The following is a 26,846-nucleotide window of genomic DNA, read 5'->3' as shown; positions in this document are numbered from 1 at the left end:
ACTTTAGGAACCAAGAAAGTAAAGACTGGGCTCTAGGTGGAAGTTTGAACTTTTTATGTCAGTGCCTAATGCAAAATGGCAACCCACTCCAGGGTTCTTGCCTGGAGAATCCCATGGACGGAGAAGCCTGGTAGGCTGCAGTCCATGGGGTCGCACAGAGTCGGACACGACTGAAGCGACTTAGCAGCAGCAGCAGCAGCAATGCAAAAAGGATGCATATTAGAAGAAACTTATTTATGCATTTGTCTGTAACCCAGCAGATGTATTCCAGTATATGCAATAACCAAATAGACCACACTCTCTTTGTGGCAAACAACAGTAGATGTCATAGGAATAGGATGTTTATAAGATGTGTCAAACATTTTAATTTGGGGGTTGCATATTTTAATTTGCATAGAAAAGTTTGGCCTCAATCAATCAATCGATTTTCTGTGTTTCAACACTTACCAATTTCAGAGTACTGTCCTTGTTGTGAAATTAAATGGCATGGCTAGAAGCAATTAATTAGCCATATATTATAGTCACTCTCAGTAGCATGACCAAATTTATTTTCTATATACATAGCTGTAATACATCTGCAGGTAATGTTATATACTATTTTTCTGAAGCAATATGTCTTAAAATTAGCACTGTCTGTAAAAAAATAATAGGTTTAGCAAATCACTTTTGAGGAGCTCTTGTATTACAGATTTTAGTAAAGTAATAAATATTTTTTGGTTCTTTTAGTTTTATATAACATTACAAGTTTCCAGACCCTGACTTAGAAATATGCTATCAATATGTTTCCAAGGATATAGAAAATATGTACTTTGGAGAGAAGAAAAAGAAGTATTTATACAAGTTTGGCATGTCAGCCAGTAGCTAAGAGACTCAAGGTTACAAGAGGGATTTTTTAGAATTAAACTAATTGGAGGTTTTATTTTAATTAACTCTGAGAAGATTATTGCAAGAAATTAAAATTCAGGGTTTTCTAAAATGAGTAATGGCTTAAAGCAAATAGTCTTCATTTTAAACCATTAAACCAAAAGAGATTCATGGGAAGTGGAACATTTTTTTTCTTTATGAGTGAATTGCATTTCTACCACTATGAAAGTTTCATCAATATGCTTACAAAATTGGTATTTTCCCCTTGTTTTTTGTATTTTTATTAGTTACTTAACCTTCTTAAATACTTAGTATATCTGCCAGTTATAGGTAATCCAAGATTAATTTTTTTCTAAATCTAAACCCATGGTTTTAAAAATGTGAAACATTCTTTGAAAGGCCCATAAATTTTACAGATATAGATGCACTATGGCACTTCCACAGAAATGCTAGGGATATGATTCTCTAACAAAAACTTTAATAAAAACCTATAGCAGTTCATTAAATAATTATGAAATATGAAATGAAATAAAAATAAAATTAAAATGTAATCATTAATTCTATATTATTTGAAAGTCATGGGATAGCTTCATAATTATAGTATTTAAATATTTAAAATAGCATTATAATTTTAAACATATTAAATTATATAATACATTTTAAAAAATGTGCATTTAAGAAAGTGATTAGAATCATTAAAATTAAGTATATGTGAATAGTATTACTATCAGGATTCCAACATTATCACTGTAAATTTGACTCTGACCCTCTTTCAAAAGGATGCAATAAAAAAATAACAATCAGACACTTGATTATTTTGCCTGATAGGAGGAAACATAAAATCATGAAGAAAATAAGCCTTTACCTAAATTTAAAAAATATATATTTTCAAGGATTGATTCCAGGGTTCTAAAACATAGGAAACTATATTTAAATATAGAAAATAGAAATAGTTTAAATATAGAAAACTATATTTAAATCTTTTCAATGGTGGGCTTTAGTAGCAATCCTTATATAAGTTGGGACATGATGTCAAATTAAATTTCAGTGTGTACGCTTTTGTTAAGGGAGTCATGAATAAAATCTAGAATAGAATAGAATTGCATGTCCTTCAAACTACCCTGAAAAAGTATTTATCTCTTAACCAAAATTTAAATAAGAGAAAGTAAAAATTTTAAGGTTACATTATATTTTAAAGGCCTAATGTTAACTCATTAAAAATTATTCTTATGTGTTATAATGTAAGCATGCATTTGAAATTCAGAGGTCAAATTGAAATGTTTAGAAAATATCCCCAGAAACTCATGAGCAACTTTATCATCAAAACTCAAGTAAGTGTTTTACATGTGCTTTTAGGCCATCTGTATGTCTTCTTTCCAGAAATGTCTGTTTAGATCTTTTGCCCATTTTTTTGGTTGGGTTGTTTGTTTGTTTGTTTTTAATGAGTGCTTCTAGTTGTTTATATATTTTGGAAATTAATCCCTGCTCAGTTGCATCACTTGAAGATACTTTTTCCCATTCTGTGGGGTACCTTTTTGGTTTGTTTGTTGTTTTCTTTGCTGTGCAAAAGTTTTTAAGTTTAATTAAGTCCCATTTGGTTATTTTTATTTTCATTGCTCTAGGAAGTGTATCCAAAAAGATATTGCTGAGATTTATGTCAAAGAGTGTCTGACATGAAAAGATGTTAAACATCACAAATTATTAGAGAAATGCAAATCAAAACTACAATGAGGTATCACCTCACATTAATCAAAATGACTATCATCAAAAAGTCTACAAATAATAAATACTAGAAAGTATGTGGAGAAAAAAGAAACCTCCTACACTGTTGGAAGAACAGTATGAAGGTGCCTTAAAAAACTAAAAATAGAACTACCATATGATCCTGCAATCCCAATATATCCAAAGAAAACCATAATTCAAAAAGATAAATGCACCCCAATCTTCTTTGCAGCACATTTACAATAGCCAGGACATGGAAGTAAACTAAATGTCCATTGGCAGAGGAATGGATGAAGAAGATGTGTTACATATATCAACAGAATATGACTCAGCCATAGTAAAGAAAGAAATAATGCCATTTGAAGCAATATAGATGAGCCTACAGATTATAATATTGAGTGAAGAAAGTCAGACAGTGTAAGACAAATATCATATCACTCATATATGGAACCTAATTTTTAAAATGATACAAATGAACTTATTTACAAAACAAAATCAGACTCACAGACTTTGTCAACAAACTTATGGTTGCTAAAAGGGAAAGACGGAGTTGGGGAGGGATAAATTAGGAGTTTGGGATTAACCTAGAAATACTACTATATATGAAATAGAATATCAATGAGGATCTATTGTATAGCACAGGGAACTCTACTCAATATTCTGTAATAACCCTATGGGCATAGAATCTAAATAAGAATGGATATATGTATATTTATAGCTGAATCACTTTGCTGTATACCTGAAACTAAAACAACATTGTAAATCAACTATCCTCCAATATAAGACAAAAATTAAATTAAAAACTCAAGTAAATCCTTAAGTCTCCACCAGATGGCTCAGTGGTAAAGAATCCACCTTCTAAGCAGGAGACAGGAGATATAGGTGTGATCCCTAGGTTGGGAAGATTCCCCTGGAGGAGGAAATGATAACCCATTCCAGTATTCTTGTATGGATAATCCCATGGACAGAAGATCCCAGTGAGCTATAGTGCATGAGGTTGCAAGAGTTGGACATGCATATTCTTAAGTACCAGAGAGAACATTTACTATTGGGCTAATGAAAAATCATCACTTGCCTTTGACATTTTAGTCTGTACAAAATTGAAGACATTAATTTGTCACAACATTAATTTGAACTGGATTTTTTAAGGACTAGACCAAACTAGCCTTTTATAAAGAAACTAGGTAAACAATTTTACCTATGAAAAATCATATGATAAGGCTTCAATCAGTTCAGTTGCTCAGACGTGTCTGACTCTTTGCGACCCCATGGACTGCAGCATGCCAGGCCTCCCTATCCATCACAAACTCCCAGAGTTTACCCAAACCCATGTCCATTGAATCAGTGATGCCATCCAACCATCTCATCCTCTGTTGTCCCCTTCTCCTCCTGTCCTCAATCTTTCCCACCATCAGGGTCTTTTCAAATGAGTCAGTTCTTCACATCAGGTGGCCAAACTATTGGAGCTTCAGCTTCAGTATCAGTCCTTCCAATGAATATTTAGGACTGATTTTCTTTAGAATTGACTGGTTGGATCTCCTTGCTGTCCAAGGGACTCTCAAGAGTCTTCAACATCACAGTTCAAAAGCATCAATTCTTCAGCGCTCAGCTTTCTTTATAGTCCAGCTCTCACATCCATGCATGATAACTGGAAAAACCATAGCTTTGACTACATGGACTTTTGTTGGCAAAGTAATGTCTCTGCTTTTTAATATGCTTTTTAATATACTTTTCTTCCAAGGAGCAAGATAAATTTAATTTCATGGCTGCAGTCACCATCTGCAGTGATTTTGGAACAAAAAATAAATAAATAAAATAAAGTCTGTCACTGTTCCCATTGTTTCCCCATCTATTTGCCATGAAGTGATGGGACCAGATGCCATGATCTTAGTTTTCTGAATGTTGAGCTTTACTTATATAGAAGTAAAAGAATTCATCCAGAATACATGCTTCAGGATTCATACTGAAAACAAATGAGACACTCAAAATACAATAATTCAAGAAAAGATTATTATTAATATATTTGTAAATATAGAGAAACAGTGAAAAAAAAATTAAATAAGCTGTTACCAAGTCTGAACCCAAACCACCAAAATGATGAAGGGATAGATCAGAGAATGCTGCCAACTCAGCTACCTAGTGGAAAGGTAGAATATTCATCAATAGATAAATCATAGTGAATGGCCTTATTTTCTTTACTGCTTTTAAAACACATTCATTTGCTTTGTATCAAGTTTACTCAACCTTGTCTACATATTGGAATCATCTGGAAAAAAACACTTAAAACCATTGATGCCTTAGATGCCACGATCAGAAATTCTGATTTAATTGATTTGAGTCTAGACAGGACATAGGGATTTTTAAAAGTCCCATATGGTGACTCAGATGATAAAGAATCTTCCTGCAATGCAGATGTGGGTTCAATCCCTGGGTAGGGAGTATCCCCTAGAGCAGAGAATTGCTACCCCTTCCAGTATTCCTGCCTGGAGAATTTCATGAAGAGAGGAGCCTGGCACCCTGTAGTCCATGGGATCACAAAGAATAGGACATGACTGAGGAACTTTTACACACATGCACATATGTTTTTAACACAAGGTCAAGTTTGTAAACATCTGAATAAAATTTGACTTGCAAGAACATCTATAATACTTTAGTCAAAAAGCAAGTTACATATTAACAAATATGATTAACTGCATAACTTATAAATAATAAATGCTATCTTTGTGTTTATCTGTGTCATATTCATACACAATGATTATTTTTATATGGGTGGAATGGTGATGACATGGTAAAAGAAGACTTCTGGATTTTGTTCTATATTGTCACTGAAATTAATATGTACTATTTATGTAGTTTGGAAGAAAATACCTATTACTATATACTTAATTATATCAAATAAAATTTAAAAGTAAAGTAATTGCCCTATCAAAAACTATCATTGATCACTGTCTTTTACTACTGTTTGTCTGAAAATATAAAATATCTATTGATCTGTTCAGGAAGGTAAATGATCATTTTATAATCCTTGACTCTTCTTATCTCATCCTCAGTTCAGTTCAGTTCAGCTCAGTCGCTCAGTTGTGCCCGACTGTTTGCGACCCCATGAATCACAGCTCGCCAGGCCTCCCTGTCCATCACCAACTCCCGGAGTTCACTAGACCCACGTCCGTCGAGTCAGTGGTGCCAACCAGCCATCTCATCCTCTGTCGTCCCCTTCTCCTCCTGCCCCCATCCCTCCCAGCATCAGGGTCTTTTCCAATGAGTCAGCTCTTTGCATCAGGTGGCCAAAGTATTGGAGTTTCAGCTTCAGCATCAGTCCTTCCAATGAACTAAATAGAACTATTTTGTTTTTCTTCCCATTTCACCATCACCAACTCCATGGACATGAGTTTGAGTTCAGCAATGTTCACTTTATTTTTAATTATTTCAAAACTAAATTCCTTTGGCTTTGCAGATTATATTCCATTCAACTTCCCATTATATTTCTGCTTGAAATTTTAATATAAATTATTATCTCTTTTTTCAAAGTGTAGATCTTCATATTTTAATGAATTTTAATAAACTGGAAAATAAATTTATTCTTTATAAGATTTTCTGTTCTTCACATTTCCCTTCCATTGAGTATTATTTTCTTTGGTTTTAATACTATAACTTTGTAAGGCTACCAATTGTATGTACATCTGTACTCATGGGTGTATTTCTTTGTGTGTATGTTTTTGTTTACTCATATTTGATTAAGTCTTAGCTAGTATTTTCTCAAGGCTGGGTAAATTCTCCATACTTATACTCACTTTCAACTCCTTGTTTTTATGCTTCTCTTCTAAGAACTTAAGCCAAAAACTCAGCTTGTGAAACACCCACTCCAGTTCAGCCATTACTAACCTTGGGATTCTCTAATTATGACAACCCTAGAATACAGACTTCCTTACGATGTCATTTCTTTATTGATGACTGGTGCGAACCCTCTGTCAACTTTCAAATATGGATTTCTATTGGATCCATGGTCCATGCCAGTGTCACAGCAGGGACTAGCATCTTTCTTAATGCCACTGATCTCTTTGAACTTTTCATATTGTAGCCAGGGCCAGTATCCTGGGCATCATAAATGCTAGTACATTCATGTGCTCGTAACTAGGTATGGTAAAATTAAAGCAATGTGGGTACAGAGTATCATCCTTGTCCCTACTCTCTGTATTTGTTAAGGCTTCTGTCTATTTTGTTGCTGTAACCTTATTTTGGCTGTTTGGTTCTTCCACTCACACTGACTGTCAGCATTTCAGATTTGATTCTTCACAAAGTCAAGGTCTGCAAGATCCTTTACATTTGCTTTATATCAAGGGCATGCCTTTCATACCTAATGACTCTCTGCTTGTTTAGTTACAGTAAAGCCTCTCATGTGTGTGAGTGCCACTGCTGTATAATTCTAATTATCAGTGATGCCAAACAAATTCAAAGTGGTGTGCCTACTGCTCACTCTCACATCCAACCTTTGCTCTTCAAATGTTCCAGGATTCCATAAACATCTTCACAGGTCGCATGGTTTTAAAGAGGAAAGGAAGTCATAAGCTGGCCTTCATTATCTCCTTCAGTAAGGTTCAGTGGCAACACATATCCCATATTTTTATTGAGGGCTCTTTCTAATATAATTTCCTATTTTTTTAAGCTTTACCAGAATTTTCCTCTTCTGTATTCTCTTGGGTATTTCAATAAAATCTGAAGGGATTGAGGCAAGCACTATACATATTTTATCACATAACTTGGAAATTTGGAATTATCATCATAAAATTAGGCTGTTATTTCAAAATTCTAAATATAGGTTATATTTTGAGACATTATTGAAGCTTAAATCCTTGCTATATTCTTAGCTGAACATCTGCATTAAGTTGTTTATAACCCATTTGCTCTTTTCATAATTTGATTGCATATGAATTAACGACTCTATTCAGGTCACAACCAGAAGTAAATGGTTTTATTTTTATTTAATCACACTTTCTTAAACTGTGAAAATGATTTGAACTTCCTTTTCTCTTTTAGTAAAAGTTCCTTCTAATGCTGACATCAGCCAACAAATCTTGTCTATTTTAATACAATATATCTATACATTGACTAACTGATTATATAGCTAAGGTAATCCTGCACCACCATTTCAGTGGTTTCCTAGAGTAGAAGTACATTTTCATTCAAAAAGAAGACCAACACTGTTTTTGTGGTTGCTGTGTGTCTTTCACTTATACAAAAGTCACAAGGACAAAGGTGCTCTCTAGCATGGTTTTATTAGGTAGGTAGAATAGGGAAAAGGAGTCCCAAATGGCGGTGGCTAAAAGACAAAGAAGGGAAAAGCCCTCAAAAATAGAACAGAAGAAGGTCAAAGGAAGGTCTGAGGACCAGAGTGAAGACTGCAGCTAGAACAGCACTCCTGACTAAGCCCAACTTGCATAGGGAAGGCCTAGGGGGGGAGAAAATATATAAAAGGAGGAGCCAAGTACTCTCTTGCTCTCTCTCTCACTCTCTCTCTCTCCCTCGTGTGCATTCGCTCTCTCTCTATACGCCCAACCCCACCCCACCGCCCCACGCTCCTCCATTCCTCTCTTCTTAGAGGATGGATTCTCCTGCTATCTTCTAAATAAAATAAAGCTGTAACACTGATTTGTCTAAGAGCTATGACACGGTTTATTTAAGACCTGAGAGCTGTGACACACTAAGGGCTTTAATGTCCGTCGCTCTAAATCATTGTTGTGACGAGACAAAGAACTGAGAAGCATACACTCACCTGACAGTTCTACCATTCTTTGGGGCCTCATCTGTTTAAAACTGCAGAATGGGCAAATTCCCTAAGCCTTGACCTGCACATTGAATAAATGGTTCTGTTCATATTCCGCTGATGAGAACAATTTCATGGGACTGTGATTTGTCCTCTCACTATAAAGTGGTAGGATCTTTACTAGAAAGATCTCATTTCAGAAAATGAGAGCAAAATAATGATACATCTGTATGTAAGTTATAAGATAGATTTATGGCAATAATAGACTGAATTGTTATCTTTTAGAAGGGTGGAATTTAACCATATAATAGAAACCTGCATTCTCATTCTAGTACCCTCAGGAAAAAGGGATATCTCACAAAAGGAGAGTAAGAAGTGAAGTTCCCTGGAGAAGGAAATGGCAACCCACTCCAGTGCTCTTGCCTAGAAAATCCCATGGATGGAGGAGCCTGGTGTCCATGGGGTTGCAAAGAGTCAGACACTACTGAGCGACTTCACTTTCTGATAAGGGAAGATCTTGATGAGACACTGTATATGTTATCCGATCTTTTCATCTTTCACTTCTTAGGTACTAAAATGATTCATAAAGAGAGACTATCTACAGCAGTAAACAAGTATTTGCAGTGACAAAATATATGGGCTTCAAAGGGCCACTTGTTTATTTGGTTTAGTTGCTATTTGGTTCAGATTAGTTGCTCAGTCATGTCTGACTCTTTGCGACCCCATGGGCTACAGCATGCCAGGCCTCCCTGTCCATCAACTACTCCAAAAGTTTACTAAACTCATATCCATCGAGTCAGTGATGCCATCCAACCATCTCATCCTCTGTCGTCCCCTTCTCCTCCCACCTTCAACCTTTTCCAGCATCAGGGTCTTTGCCTGGAGAGTCCTGGGGATGGCGGAGCCTGGTGGGCTGCCGTCTATGGGGTCAAACAGAGTCGGACACAACTGAAATGACTTAGCAGCTCTTCACATCAGGTGGCCAAAATATTGGAGTTTCAGCTTCAGCATCAGTTCTTCCAATGCATATTCAGGACTGATCTTCTTTAGGATGGATTGGTGAGATCTCCTTGCAGTAAAAGGAGACTCAAGAGTCTTCTCCAACACCACAGTTCAAAAGCATCAATTCTTTAGCTTTCTTTATGGTCCAACTCTCACATCCATACATGACCACTGGGAAAACCATAGCCTTGACTAGACAGACCTTTGTTGCCAAAGTAATGTCTCTGCTTTTTAATATGCTCTCTACGTTGGTCATAACTTTCCTTCCAAGGAGTAAGGGTCTTTTAATTTCATGGCCGCAGTCACCATCTGCAGTGATTTTGGAGCCACCCAAAATAATATCTGGGTTTCCCTGGTGGCTCAGAGGGTAAAGCGTCTGCCTGCAATGCAGGAGACCTGGGTTCGATCCCTGGGTCAGGAAGATCCCCTGGAGAAGGAAATGGCAACCCACTCCAGTACTCTTGCCTGGAAAATCTCATGGACAGAGAAGCCTGGTAGACTACAGTCCATGGGATTGCAAAGAGTTGGACACGACTGAGCGACTTCACTTTCACTTTCACTTCACAAAATAATATCTCTCACTGTTTCCATTCTTTCCCCATCTATTTGCCATGAAGTGATGGGACCAGATGCCATGATCTTAGTTTTCTGAACGTTGAGCTTTAAACCAACTTTTTCACTCTCCTCTTTCACTTTCATCAAGAGGCTCTTTAGTTTTTCACTTTCTGCCATAAGGGTGGTGTCATCTGTGTGTCTGAGGTTACTGATATTTCTCCTGGCAATCTTGATTCCAGCTTCTGCTTCTTCCAGCCCAGCGTTTCTCATGATGTACTCTGCATATAAGTTAAATAAGCAGGGTGACAATATACAGCCTTGACATACTCCTTTACCGATTTGGAACCAGTCTGTTGATCCGTATCCAGTTCCAACTGTTGCTTCCTGACCTGCATACCTGATTTCTCAGGAGGCAGGTCAGGTGGTCTGGTATTCCCATCTCTAAGAATTTTCCACAGTTTATTGTGATCCACACAGTCAAAGGCTTTGGCATAGTCAATAAAGCAGAAATAGATGTTTTTCTGGAATCCTTTTGCTTTTTCAATGATCCAGCAGATGTTGGCAATTTGATCTCTGGTTCCTCTGCCTTTTCTAAATCCAGCTTGGACATCAGAAGTTCATGATTCATGTACTGTTGAAGTCCAGCTTTAAAAATTTTGAGCATTACTTTGTTCGTGTGTGAGATGAATGCAATTGTGTGGTAGTTTGAGCACTCTTTCGCACTGTCTTTCTTTGGGACTAAATGAAAACTGACCTTTTGCAGTCCTGTGGCCACTGCTGAGTTTTCCAAATTTGCTGACATACTGAGTGCAGCACTTTCACAATATGATCTTTTAGGATTTGAAATAGCTCAACCAAAATTCCATCACCTCCACTAGCTTTGTTCATAGTGATGCTTTCCTAATGCCCACTTGACTTCAAATTCCAGGATATCTGGCTCTAGGTCAGTGATCACACCATCAAGGTTATCTGGGTCATGAAGATCTTTTTTGTATAGTTTTTCTGTGTATTCTTGCCACATCTTCTTAATATCTTCTGCTTCTATTAGGTCCCTACCATTTCTGTCCTTTATTGTGTCCATCTTTGCATGAAATGTTCCCTTGGTATCTCTAATTTTCTTGAAGAGATCTCTAGTCTTTCCCATTCTGTTGTTTTCCTCTATTTCTTTGCACTGATCACTGAAGAAGGCTTTTTTATCTCTCCTTGCTATTCTTTGGAACTATGGATTCAATGGGTATATCTACGCCTTTTACTGTTTTCCAAATTTGCCTGAATTTAAAGAAATTTTAAATGAGGCAATTTTATGAGTTTTCTCAGAACTTCAAAGGCGAAGATAGTCGCCTAATTTTAAAAGGAATAGTGAGGATTTTTTAAGCTCTATTTATCAATAGCTTAAATTTTTGGTAGCATAAACCTGATACTAAAATATCAATATCACACCCCCCAGTTTTGAAAATAAAGGTAAAGCTACTCTTCATTTTCAATTTGAAAATCCTCTTCTCTAAAAATTTTATAGTATGAATTCAAATATTAAAAATATTATGATGTTCTCAAAACTTTCTATTATGTTACTGTTATCAACATTCCCTTTGTTATTCTCAGATTGTCAGAATCTAATAACTTAACCATGTTAGATTAAAAGAAGAGTATTCTGATAATTATTTTTATCCTCAAGTTGCCTATTTTTTTCCTGATTTTACCTTGTAATTAATTTTGCTATGATGATGTAACAAGACAAAGGAGATTTACACAGCACCGTCTATACTCCTATCACTTAATTATAAATTTTCACCTATAATGCCTAACATTAAAAGTAATAATGCTGTTAACTATTTTAGGAACTAATATTTATTAAACATCTGATATTTTACTAACTTGAGATAAGCATTTTAAAATTTAATCTCATTTTGTACTAACAACTTTATGAGAAGTTACTATTATTCCATATTGTAGACTGCAAAATTATTTTGGGGGGCTCCAAAATCACTGCAGATGGTGATTGCAGCCATGAAATTAAAAGACGCTTACTCCTTGGAAGGAAAGTTATGACCAACCTAGACAGCATATTGAAAAGCAGAGATATTATTTTGCCAACAAAGGTCCATCTAGTCAAGGCTATTGTTTTTCCAATAGTCATGTATCTATGTGAGAGTTGGACTATAAAGAAAGCTGAGTACCAAAGAACTGATATTCTTGAACTGTGGTGTTGGAGAAGACTCTTAAGAGTCCCTTGGACTGCAAGGAGATCCAACCAATCCATCCTAAAGGAGATCAGTCCTGGGTGTTCATTGGAGGAACTGATGTTGAAGGTGAAACTCCAATACTTTGGCCACCTGATGAGAAGAGCTGACTCATTTGAAAAGACCCTGATGCTGGGAAAGACTGAGGGCAGGAGGAGAAGGGGATGACAGAGGATGAGATGGCTGGATGGCATCATCGACTCAGTAGACATGGGTTTGTGTAGACTCTGGCAGTTAGTGATGGACAGGGAGGCCTGGAGTGCTTAGGTTCATGGGGTCACAAAGAGTCGGACACAACTGAGCGACTGAACTGAACTGAGACTAAAAAAATTATGACTCAGGAATGTATAATGTCTCTATGCTTATAGTTGATAATTTGAAGAGCTTAAATTCAAATCTAGCTCAGACTATTACCCATGTTTCTATTACGCTAGAGGGCTAGATAATATTCCCATTTTCATCTTTTTACCAGTATTCATTAGTGGTATTTTAATATCTCTATTTATCAAATAGATAAAAATGGTTTCTTAATAACCATTAAAGTCTCTTTTCTCAGCAATCTTTTCACTTTTATATATCCCTTAATCCACACTTACATATATTCAATTTTAAATAGTTCATTAGTACATAAAATATTCACATGATTACTTGACTAGATTTTATATTATAGACAGTCTTGGTTTTATTATCTGCATAATGAATTTCAAGTTATAACTAAGGAATATTATAGACTCAATGTTGTATTTTAAAGTTGCTTTCCTTCATAGTAAATAGTTCCAGATCTTCAAATAATTCTACTTTGAGACGATCACAATGTTATTTCCAAAAAGATTTCAACCATCTTATTAATATTTCAATGATAATTTTTGTAAATTGACAGAAATATATGATTATTCAAAACTGAGTCACACAATATTTTTGGGTAAATTCATCTGTTCCATCTCACTTTCATCATAAATCATTTTAATTCATTCTAGCATTTTTTGAAATGACATTTAGTTTATCAGTATATACTGATAGCTATCTAACTGACAATATGTATGGAATGAAAGTTTTTACATAGACTAATTACTAGAATCAAGAAGGTTTTTTTTTTTCTTTTTCAGTTTTTAATTTAATAGTCTTGAAATAAGTGAGTAGAGATTTAACCTAGTAAGACATGATCTCCAAACTAAATACAGTGATTATCCTTAAACTTAATGTCTGACATTAGGTTACTTCATTACTGTTAAGTCTTTTTAACCAGTCTTTTCCTTAAAGTGATCTTAAATCATACAGAACCATGAATTTTAACAAGAGCTGCCAGTATTGTCCTATATTGTATCTATGGAGCTAAGCACATAGTACATACTTATCATTTCTTGACTTTATAAACTATTGTACTTAAAATACTGTTTTCAAAGATAAGGCCATGCTTCTCTGTTAAACAAGTTTGTTTTTTAGAGTAGTATTCAGTTTATGATTATTTTAAAAGTATTTTATCCACCATAATTATATTTCACATCAAACTTTATAAGGAATCTCATGTATGTGCCCTGTGCCAATGTTTCTTCAGACTTTCAGCCTAAAAATAATTTACAACTTGAAGATACCTGTGTTCATGGGAAGAGGCGCTGGCAAAATATTTTTATGCATTTGCGAAGAACTGGCTTTATTTCCAAGGCATAATTTAAACAGAAAATATGCCTTACATTTGACAGAATCATGAAATTTAATGACTTAATAAGACTTTTGCAGCTAAGAGACAAAAGCATTCCATGCATAGATAAGACAACTGACAAACAGATGGGAAATGCAATTCTCCAATTGCAATTAAAAATTATTCTCTGCACTAACCTCATATGCTTTGATAGTCCAACACTAAGTTGTGGCTCAAAAGTAATTCTCCTATGTCTCCCTTTGTTTTTCAGTACTTAAAATATTAGGCACAAGATTATTACTTGATAAGACCAAATTACAAAATGTATAGAATGAAGAGATAAAATTTCACAGAAATGGTTTTTGTTTAAAAATCCCATTTTCATGTATAAATTGTTAATATTGATCTACTTTGAGTTTTCCAATCCACAGTTTTAAGATTGAAATGTTTTCAACGCTTTATAGATTTTGTGTGAAGGAGACAAAAGATTCATGCTTGAATAAAGTAAATGTAATTAAAACGTGTACCCCAATGTTCATCGCAGCACTGTTTATAATAGACAGGACATGGAAGCAACCTAGACGTCCATCAGCAGATGAATGGATAAGAAAGCTGTGGTACATATACACAATGGAGTACTACTCAGCCATTAAAAAGAATTCATTTGAATCAGTTCTAATGAGGTGGATGAAACTGGAGCCTATTATACAAAGTGAAGTAAGCCAGAAAGAAAAACACCAATACAGTATACTAATGCATATATATGGAATTTAGAAAGATGGTAACAATAACCATGTATATGAGACAGCAAAAGAGACACTGATGTGTAGAACAGTCTTTTGGACTCTGTGGGAGAGGGAAAGGGTGGGATGATTTGGGAGAATGGCATTGAAACATGTATAATATCATATATGAAACGAGTCACCAGTCCAGGTTCGATGCACGATACTGGATGCTTAGGGCTGGTGCACTGGGATGACCAGAGGGAGGGTATGGGGAGGGAGGAGGGAGGAGGGTTCAGGATGGGAAACACATGTATACCTGTGGCAGATTCATTTTGATATATGGCAAAACCAGTACAATATTGTAAAGTTAAAAAATAAAATAAAATTTAAAAAATGTTCAATTTAAGTCAATAAATAGTAAGGACATAGAGTAAGCAAATATGATAAGTATAAATTATGTTATGTCATCTTCATTCACTAAGTTGTGTCTGACGCTTTTTGACCCCATGGACTGTAGACCCCCAGGCTCCTCTGTCCATGAAATTCTCCAGGCAAGAATGCTGGAGTGGGTTGCCATTTCCTTTTCCAGGGGATCTTCCCAACCCAAGGATCGAACTCACATTTCCTTCATTGGCAAGCAGATTCTTTACCACTGAGCTACCTGAGCTTCCCAAGTATAGGTCAAACATACTACCAATAACCTCTATAAATAAATAACATATAAAGTAATTAAATCTGTCTCTCACAATACGTTAGCCTGTATTGTGAAGTTAAATAAGATCTTGCCTTGAGAAGTTAAGGCCTAAAAGTGGTGGTGATGGTACAGGGGACAAATACGAAGGGAGTGGGAAATAATTGTCTTTACTGCAATAAGATATGACTTTAAGATAAAGTAACATTTTGCCTAATAGATTTGAAGAAATAGTTTTACTTGAATCCAATCTAATTTTTATTGCAAATTTCATTTATATTTAATTGGAAAGTTTCCTTCCATCACAGGGACATTTTTTTTTTCTCTACATTCCTGCACCCTTCCCATGCAACTTCAGAATATAGATTATACTTAGGCTATTTATGAATAGTTAAATTTAATCAACAAGGTAAACATTCACCGAGCAATTATTGCAATTAGCCACTTTGATGTTAATCATTTCTATTTGTGTTTTTCAGCCTTCACTTCTTATGTCTTTAACAGAAGTCACTTTACTGTCCTTATGAGATGCCAACTTTTTGAGTCATGAACATTGGTTAAAAATAAAAGGGGATCACCTTGAGCTCCAAAAATGCAAATCAACTGGAAAAACACCAGCTGGCCTTAATCATTCAACATTGCAGTTTAGTCTGCATCATGTCAGCAGGCTGGCAGGTATTCTGTATATAGAAACAGAACTTAGCAAATGTAGCTGCTGTTACTTTCTTGTCAAAAGTGGATTTCTCCCTTCCCTAGCTGTATCCAAACACACACACACACATACACACACACACACCCGTTACACACAAATATACATTTGGAGAATACTAGTATGTTAGTGAAAGTTACTAACTAGACTAAGGGCATTAGATTAGAAGATCTACTCTTCAATTTTGTACTAAAATAGCTTAAAAGGCCAAATGTGCTTTGCTGTATTTTCAATAAATTATCAGTAGCAATAAAATTTTAAAAGACAAATAAAAATCATTAATTACATACTCTTTCCTTAAGAGAAATGAGTGCCAGATGATGGTCATGATATTTAACCTGAGGTTATGCTCCAGTTTAAAAATATTCAGCTGCAAATCACTCTGGTAAAATCTCAGTATGTTCTGATTCTCTCCCTATCCATTTTTTGTGTCCTTATTTTTAAAGCGTATAATAAATCACTGTCTCCTTTTCTATGTTACTCTGTCCCCAAAAAAGATAAAACAAGATAATATATGCAACCCCAAACAACCATATCTTATAATAAGTAAAGGTTAAAACCATTTATACAGTGACTCATATAGACATCAAGTGCTGCAAATATATCAGGCATATGATGCTATCATTTGGGAAATTGACCCACTGTAATTTTCCCCATGAAATGGGACACCATATGAAACTAAACATGGCAGAAGCATAAAACATATCCTGTCATCCATGAGTAACTACCTCTATCTTTTATTTACCCAGTTATCTCTCTTTTCTTTGTTTATTCCCTATATTAAATCACCACATGTCATCACCTGGATAATCAGATTGCTGCACAGTTTCTTCTTTTCACCCCTAAGCTGCAGTTGCCCCCTTTGATTCTGTAATAACTTGCATGAATATTTTGACTGTTGATCTCTCAAACATTTCTCTATAAAAGAATAGAAATAGATGCTTTTTGGCATTGGAAATTTCTAAATATATGAATTGGAACAACTCTGAGATGACATCAAGATATTAATTCATATATTTAAACCCTCACTGTAGCCAGGTACTGTTTCTAAGTACAGTGGAAACTATTGGGAATCCAGGCCAATTAGTATGAAGTTTATTAGTTTTGAAGCACCAAGTACAATTAATGGAGTTACTCAATATCAAAGAGCAAAATATGATCACATGCCCTTACAAGCAAGGAAAAGATATACATTAAATATCTGAGTCATTTCCTGTATATCTTATAGTTGTTAATATTTCTGGTGTAACTTTATATTCAAAACAGGGAAATATCAAAGATACTGTTAGTAAGTTTCACTTGATTATCACACATCACATGAAGTAGACCACATAATAACTTGCCAAAGTGTGAAAATTGGATGTCCCTAGTTATTTTTCTTACTATATTTAAATACATGCAATGTCACTTTACTTTGTGTATTAAGTTTAATTGTAATATATACCAAAAAGGAAAATTAATTTTAAAAAGAAATATCTATAATGCTTCAATGACCAATATAGCTTAGCATTCTCCATATATGTTTCAAATATCTTTTTTCATGACCTAAAATATATAAAACTTTTCCCCTAAAGTTCAGTTATCACTTAAAACAATGGCTAATTATTTATTAAAATGTTTAAACTTTGCTGTATATATGTATAGATATATATAAATATTATTGCATAATTCCCTTACAATTTCATAAATTACACAGAGTAAACACGTCTTTTTCAGCTCAACTTTCACCCAAATATTTTTATTTCTTTTGTTACATGTAGCTCTATTGCAATAATATTAAATATGCTTAATGGTGAACTCTGTGTCCTTAAGTATAAACATTTTCAAATTTAGTAGTTATTTTCAAATTTTTCCAGATGGTTGCACCAAATTACATTCTTTTTTTCATTTCTAAATTTTTTATTAAGGTATAGTTGACATATAACATTATATTTGTTTCAGGTGTAGAATATAATGATTTTATATTTGTATATATTACAAAACGATCACTATGATAAGTCTGGTTAATGTTCATCATCATACATGGCTAAATTCTTTTTTTTTTTTTTTGTAATGATGACTTTTAAGATCTCCCCTCTGAGAAAATTTCAAATTTGCAATAAAGGATTACATGCTCTACAGTTTTTAATTTTTGAAATGAATGACCTTATTATGTTATATGTTTACTATTTCCTATGAGTTAATTGCAAAGGAAGATTTAAGTACTCCAGTTTTTCTGGTAGTAAAGTTTATAAAGATCTAGAGTATTAGTATTAGATTATCTGTAATTAAGTGAAAAAAAAATATATATATAAGTTGCAGAAAAAATATATATGCAGTAAGTAATGCTAAAAGCAGAAATCCAACTGGCTAGAATGTATTCATTTCATTTTTTTTTCTTTCATCAAAATAGGGAATGGTATTATTGGCAAGAAGAAAATTTTAAGTAAGATTCATCATTAATTTACATATTTACAAAGCCAGTGACAAAGACTAAATTCTAAGTCATTTCTAACAAAATTGCTACAAGCTTCAGAGTATCTGGATAACCAAAACATATCTTTCAATGGAATATGATTTCCTTATAACTAAAAATCAATTAAAGAGATGGGAATACCAGACCACCTGACCTGCCTCTTGAGAAACCTGTATGCAGGTCAGGAAGCAACAGTTAGAACTGGAAATGGAACAACAGACTGGTTCCAAATAGGAAAAGGAGTACGTCAAGGCTGTATATTATCATCCTACTTATTTAACTTATATGCAGAGTACGTCATGAGAAACGCTTGGCTCTTGAGGAAGCACAAGCTGGAATCAAGATTGCCAGGAGAAATATCAGTAACCTCAGATATGCAGATGACACCACCCTTATGGCAGAACTAAAGAGTCTCTTGATGAAAGTGAAAGAAGGAGAGTGAAAAAATTGGCTTAAAGCTCAACATTCAGAAAATGAAGATCATGGCATCTGGTCCCATCACTTCTTGGCAAATATATGGGAAAACAGTGGAAACAGTGGCTGACTTTATTTTTCTGAGCTCCAAAATCACTGCAGATGGTGATTTCAGCCATGAAATTAAAAGACGCTTACTCCCTGGAAGGAAAGTTATGACCAACCTAGATAGCATTTTCAAAAGCAGACATTACTTTGCCAACAAAGGTCTGTCTAGTCAAGGTTATGGTTTTTCCAGTGGTCATGTATGGATGTGACAGTTGGAGTATAAAGAAAGCTGAGCACTGAATAATTGATGCTTTTGAACTGTGGTGTTAGAGAAGACTTTTGAGAGTCCCTTGGACTGCAAGGAGATACAACCAGTCCATCCTAAAGGAGATCAGTCCTGGGTGTTCATTGAAAGGACTGATGCTGAAGCTGAAACTCCAATACTTTGGCCACCTGATGCTAAGAGCTGACTCATTGGAAAAGACCCTGATGCAGGGAAAGATTGAGGGCAGGAGAAGGGGATTACAGAGGATGAGATGGTTGGATGACATCACCAACTCAATGGACATGGGTTTGGGTAAACTCCGGAAGTTGGTGATGGACAGGGAGGCCTGGTGTGCTGTAGTTCATGGGGTCGCAAAGAGTCAGACACAACTGAGCGACTGAACTGAACTGAACTGAAAAATCAACTCTTTTAAATATAGTATATAATCTTAATTGAATTAGATCTATTGTAGTAGTAGTTATGATGTTTTTAGTTTATCTAAGAACTATGAAGGAGAACTCTATCTCATAAACTGTTTTTTTTTTTATAATTCATGTAAGGTCTTTTCCCAAGATGACAAAAAATTTTATAATCCTTCATTTGATTCATTTAATTAGTATTTATTGGAAATGTAAATCAAAACCACAATGAACTATCACTTCATACCTGTCAAAATGGCTATCATCAAAAAGAACCTAAATAACAACTGTTGGTAAAGATGTAGAGAAAAGGGGACCCTTTTTATAGTGTTGGTAGGAATGTAAATCAGTGAAGCCATTGGGGAAAACAGTATAGAGGCTTCTTAAAAAAACTGAAATTACCATATGATCCAGAAATTCTACTCCTGGGTATACATCTAAAAAACTAAATAAATCTAATTCAAACATATACATGAACCTCATTGCTCATAGCATCACTATTTACAATAGCAAAGACATGAAAACAACCCAAATGCCAATCAACAAATAGCTGGTTTAAGATGTGGTTGTGTGTGTACACACACACATACACACACAGGTGGAATATTACTCAGCCATAAAATAATGGTATCTACAGACAAATGGATAAAGAAGATGTGAGTATAAATAATATATAATGGAATTTTACTCAACCATTACAAAGATTGAAATGCTGCTATTTGCTGCAATGTGGATAGAACAAGAGAATATTCTACTCAGTGAAATAAGTCAAACAGAGAAAGACAAATACTCTATGATATCACTTATTTGTTGAATCTAAGAAAATAAAACAAATAAATGTATATCGCCAAACAGAAACAGATATAGAGAACAAACTAATGATTACCAGTGGGGAAAGGGAAGTGGGGAGGAGCAAGACAGGGCTACGTGATTAAGAAGTACAAAGTACTGTGTACAAAATAGATAGGCAGCAAGAAGATATTGTACAGCATAAGGAATTATAACTATTATTTTGGAATAACTTTTAATGAAGTATAATGCATTAAAAAACAAACATCTATGTTATACACTTGAAGTTCATGTTGTAAATTAACTATTCTCCAATAAAAATTATTGAATAGATGCTATATGAAGGCAAAAAAGGAAGACAGTAAAACTTAGGGTAATTAATCGCCATTATGTAGGTGCTCACAGCTATAGGCTTGACTCTGGTAGTTTCACCCTACTTCTACTTTATTTCCTTTTCTTTAGTTGACCTCCAGCCACCCACCGTTTACTCTATTTCCTAACTTCCTGAGAGAACAGCAATAAACTATTAAATAGTTAATGATGGCTACCTAAGTATCTGGTTGTTAGTGTGACAGTATAATTGAAGAAATTGGTATCCTGCCATTATTAAACATCAGGAGAATAAGCATAATCTTGGTTACATATATATCCTACACACTTATTATCTAAACCATTACCCAGTCATGCATTAGTGAATGGATTTTGAAAATTAAGCAAAAGACTCAACATTAAAGGCCTTATCAAATTGAATAAAAACAATTTGTACCATGGAGTCTTTCATTATGAATATATAACTTAAATTACATTATCAGTGAAATATGCATCCTGATTATGTACAATATTTAAAATCAGGTGACACTTACCATTTCAATAAACACTTCTTTGCGGTAGGAGAATTTGCTTTTTCTAATAAAGTCAGAATAATCATTAATTGAGTAAGAGATAGAAAATATCAATTTTATTTCAGTATAAATACTAAATACTGCAAATAATAAAAAGCAGTCTAAAAAATAGACTAAAAGGCCTATGTGTCAGAGCTAAAAATATCATTAAGAGAACAAAAAATGTATACTTTTTGGATTTAGGTACTCTTTCTTCAAATCACCATATAATTTATTACTTTCCCTAATATATACTAATACTATATTCTGACATTCAAGACCTTACAGAGTTTTATCTTTTATTTATTAAATGTGTGTTTTCTATCTCCCAACATTGTCTGCACTCATCCTAAGCTATTACAAAATTGGATATAGGAGAGCTTGTTTGAGGGCATGCTCCTTTGACATAAGGCAAGAGACCCCATTCAGTACTGATATGCACCTGGGAAGGCCCTACTAAACTTGGAAAAACAGCATCTCACAATAAATTAAGTAGAAAAGTCAAAACAGCTAAACAGACTGAGAGTTCATTTTGATAAAATCTATCAACTGCGTAAAGCAAGGAAAACAGCAACTGCCTCTTTTAAGCAGTCTGGAGGACACTTTGTTCAGCTGGAGAATAAGGTATATAGTCTGGTGGGATCAGGAAACTGGTAGAGTAGTACACTGAGAAGCTCAGTTAGGGTTGCCTTTTATAGGGTGGGGTTGACAGTAGGTTATTCAGTTATGGAACTGACATCCCAGTAGTAATGCAGATGATAAAATCCTGGAAGAGCAAAGGGGATTATGTAGAACATCTTACTGTTCCATTGTACTGATGACTTTTTAATAGAGCACAAAATGACAAGTGGTAAGAGTTCTCAATGACTTGGTAAGACAAATGTGCTCCAGTCCATGAGAGATCACCCTAAAGAGATTCAGAGACTCTCCCACTGGTGAAGTTTTGAGGTTCTAGTGGTCTAAGACATGCTAGAAAACTCCCTACAAAGTACAGGACAGTTTATTATACTTTGACCTCCTAGAGAATAAAAGAAAGAAGCACAACACCTTTGGGTTTTAATGGCTGAATATTCTACTTTTAGGAGTAATACTGTAATCCATTTATTTGTAGACTGACAGGTTGTAGGAGGTATATTCCAGCAGGTCCAGGTTGAGGTACAAAATATCTCTAAGGCATATGACTCAAAAGACCCCAAGTTACCAGAGGTGTTTTTGGGAGAGAAAGATGTGGATTCTCTAGCAAACTCCAAAAGGAAAGTGGAAGTGCCAACTCCCAACATTCAGAAACAAAGCTACGATCCCTGCAGCAACCTTCTACCATTCACAAAGCAGCTTTTAGCGAATAAAGAGTCCCAGTAAATTCTGAGCTTCTGACCAAGAACATCATGAACTGGATATTGCCAACACAGATAAAGGTGGCCCAGCAACAATCCATCCTGAAATGTTGTCACTTTCAACATTGGACAAAAATAGCAAGGATATCTAGAAGGCATAGAAAAGCTATCCTAACCATTGACACAAACCACATGTCACTACTGTTACACTTAAGTCTTTAAATCTAGTAATACAAAAGGCCTTAAGTGTAGCTTCCTATAACTCTTAATAGGAAATGAAACATATCATGAATGTGTCGATTAGGTATGCAAGTAAAAACCGAAAATGGACTACTCTTGCAGTAAAGATGTACTCGGTATTGACCTGAAAATACAATGGTGAGAAGAAATATTTCTCCAATCATTGCAGCTGTAGGTATTATACCTAGTTATCTACTCTCTGTGGAGAAAGAATGACTCAGAAAAGATATATGTTTGTGAACTCAAAGGCAGTGCCAACAGTCTTTGCTGTTGCTCAGGAGATTGGAAGGACGAAACTTGAAAAATGTAGGAAAGGAGGTTTGGGAGAACAGTATCTGAATGGCCACTAGCAATGAATCTCCCTCCTGTATTAAGCCTTCCATAGAGGAAATAATAAAATGCAATTAGAAAAATTAAGATTCATTACTATGATATAAACTAAATATTCTGATAGAATAAAATTGTAATATGATAAGGAGGTGGAATAATATTTTAAAATATACTTGTAATTATTTGATATTCCACCTTTAAAAGGAGATGAATATTTTCCCTCTTTTTGAGTGAAGGTTAGGCATAATGATCCACTCTTCATGAATAGAATATGCAGAATTAATGCTTTATAACCTCTGCAGTTAAATCACAAATAATATATAACTTCTGCCTTGCTCTCTATGTGGGTATATAATATACTCAAATGGAAAATACAAACTTTTTCCTGCTCAAACTACAATCTATATAGACTCGTATGAAAAGGTTTTATGTTTGAGGAAAAAAAGTTTATGAAAATTTTACAATAAAAATATTATATTTGATAGATGTAGGGAGATATTAAAAAGAATAAAATACAGAGAAGGAAAAGGTGCACATATCCTCATCTTATAAAGTGGGTAATCACAACCAAAACATAAAATTGTAAGCATATTGTTTTAATTAAAGAGGATCTAAAATTATCTTTGGAGGCAGGCCAATTTGTATTGGGGATGCTCTAAGTATAAAAACAATATCTAAGTATAAAAACAAAACAATTAGGATAATATCTAAATATGACTAAATAAGAAAGAGCTATAAAAATATTATTTGGAATATGCAAGTAACTACTAGAGGTACTACAAGCAGATAAAATGACTTTCTCTAGGGTATTGGACCAAGAAGAAGGAAAGGTATGGAAAGGATGAAAGACTCTTGCTCTTTATTTTTCCATGATTTGATTATTATGCTATACTTGTGGATTTCTTAAAATCACCTGTCTCTAAAAAAACTAGCCAGAGTTCCATAGAATTACAAAATAAAAGCACAGAAATGGGGACTTGTGATGGATAATTTTATGTGTCAATATTTGGTCAAACATCATTTTAGATGTTGTTTTCATTTTTGGATAAGATTAACATTTAAATCAATGGACTTTGAGTAAAGCAGACTACCTTTCATAACATGGTTGGGTTTTATTCAACAAACTGAAGCCCATAACAGAACAAAGATAAACCTCTTCTGAACAAGAAGGAATTCTGCCATTCAACTGCTTTGGACTCTTCCCTGGGTCTCAAGCCTGCTGGTCCAACCTCAAAATTTTGGACATGTACCTTCATAAATCACATGAGGCAGTTCCTTTAACTAAGTCAATCTTTCTCTTTTTCCTCCCTCCCAGCACACACACACACACACACACACACACACACACAAATACAGAAGCCAGAGGAAGCTGAAAATTGGGTACGGATTTCAGAGTAATTTTTACAGGATAGCATGATACTAATGCTTTAGCTGCATCTTGAAGAATAGAAGTTAATGAGATGGATGAGATCAGGTTGGATATTTTAAATAGAACAAACCATGTGCAAAAATTCAGAAAAAGATTTTGAATAGTCCAGGAGCAGGGCGTTTTGCAGGATGTATATGGAATAAAGATATGCTAAGAGAAAAAGATAAAAGGGTCAGAGAAAAGTAGGTTATATAGGACCTGTGTGCTGAATGTATTAAAAGATTTGAGGTAGGCAGAATATAGCTTCATTAGGTTGGAATTTTTGAGACTTGCATTGGAGAAGGAAATGGCAACCCACTCCAGTGTTCTTTGGAGGAGCCTGGTGGGCTGCCATCTATGGGGTCGCACAGAGTCGAACACGACTGAAGCGACTTAGCAGCAGCAGCAGCAGCAGCCCATGTAGAATTAGGATGGCTAGGGAAGAGAACAAAAAATGTAGAAAAAAAGACAGTTTAAGATACCATGAAAATTAGCCAAGAGAAAAAAACACCTAAATTTTAGCTATTGGTACTGCTCAGAGCAGAATAAGATATAATTAGGATATGAAAATGATAAAAATATATCATTGAATATAGGTATATGGGGGAAATAATCATTGAGACTGACTTCCAAGTCTCTCACTTGATAGACAAAGTGAATTGTTAAGTCATTTAACATGCTAGGAATGTAGACAAAAGTAGGCAGAGCAGATGGTGACTAGGGGTGGGGCTGGGGATAGGGAAAGGATGACAGGACAAGAAGCAGTTTAAAAGACACTGGTGCGGTTTTAAAATTTTAATCATGTTCCATTTTAAGCCTCTATTGTGATTTTCAAGTAGCTCTGTCCAATAATCCATTGTACACAAGAGACCTAAAGTCACAGATTTGAGAGTCATTAGCATATAGATTGTAGTTCGAGCAAGAAAAATCTTTGAATATTAAAAAAAAAAGAAAGGGGAACAAAATCCTAAAAAACCCACTGGCTGATATTGAAAGAAGAATGCACCATGATGACTAAGCTGTAGTCTGTCAGAGAAGTATGAAAATCAGGACAAAATGTCTCCCCAATTCAGATAAATGAGAGAGCTTCAAATAGCAGTTCCGAGCCTCGAAAGATCCTGCAGTCTAATTAGATGAACTCTGCCCATTAAATTTTATGAATAAAAAAATGATTTTTTTCTTAATACTATTTTTAAAAAGCTTACTGTGAAGATAGGGAAAAATAAGAGTGAATGTGTTTACTTCTGGACAGGAAGAACATTCTCTGCATTTCTATTTCTATTGGTTTTGTATGTGTCAGAAAGCAGGCACAGGAAAAGCAGAACAGAATATTCATCTCTTTCTTTTTAGGTCTCTCAACCTTGAGAAGCCACATCCAAACATACCCAGGCAAATTTACATAGAAAACCTCGGTTTTGAGTGGATTTTAGTTAGTGGATGAGACTTTTAATTATTCCCCTTGAGGGGAAGGTGTGTGGATATACACATGATATGATGTCTGTTATACATCAAATCTGACACATTTTAATATGATAATTTTGATTTCTAATGTATACATATTTTGTCTAAAGTTGACATGTGTTGCATGTAGCATTATAAACAGAAAGAAACTTTAGGAAATAATTTGAGAATATATTAAAATATATGCTTCATTTCCTTTAATATTCCCACCTGGACTTTGTACCAGCTAAATAATTATATATATAGATTTACATATATAAAGGCCAGATGGGAGAGTGATTATGTGTAATGCATTTCTGGAACTAGCAAGATTTATTTCAAACTACTCTGTTGCAAATGCTAGAGTTTTAACCCTTATTGAGTAGAATCAACCCAATGCCTGCTGCTGCTCCCGCTAAGTCGCTTCAGTCGTGTCCGAGTCTGTGCAACCCCAGAGATGGCAGCCCACCAGGTTCCCATCTCCCTGGGATTCTCCAGGCAAGAACACTGGAGTGGGTTGCCATTTCCTTCTCCAATGCATGAAAGTGAAAAGTGAAAGTGAAGTCGCTCAGTCCTGTCCGACTCAGCGATCCCATGGACTGCAGCCCACCAGGCTCCTCCGTCCATGGGATTTTCCAGGCAAGAGTACTGGAGTGGGATGCCATTGCCTTCTCCAATCCAATGCCAGACCTGTTCAAAGTCTCATTGTTCCTGTCTTCAAAAGAAAGAAACATCATCTAAGGAGGCCTCATTGGCAGGAACTGTGAGACTGCTACAAAAACAAGAGATTTTCCTGACAGTATTTCAGCTTTAAATGCATCATGTGACAGGCAGCATGAACAGATTTGTACAGAACACCTGAATTCTTCATGTAACTTACTATTATAGTTCCTTTTTGCAGTGTGACTCTAACCT

This window comes from Bos javanicus, chromosome 2 (genome assembly GCF_032452875.1).
Source record: "Bos javanicus breed banteng chromosome 2, ARS-OSU_banteng_1.0, whole genome shotgun sequence".
NCBI classification, from domain to species: domain Eukaryota; kingdom Metazoa; phylum Chordata; class Mammalia; order Artiodactyla; family Bovidae; genus Bos; species Bos javanicus.
This window is presented reverse-complemented; position numbering follows the sequence as displayed.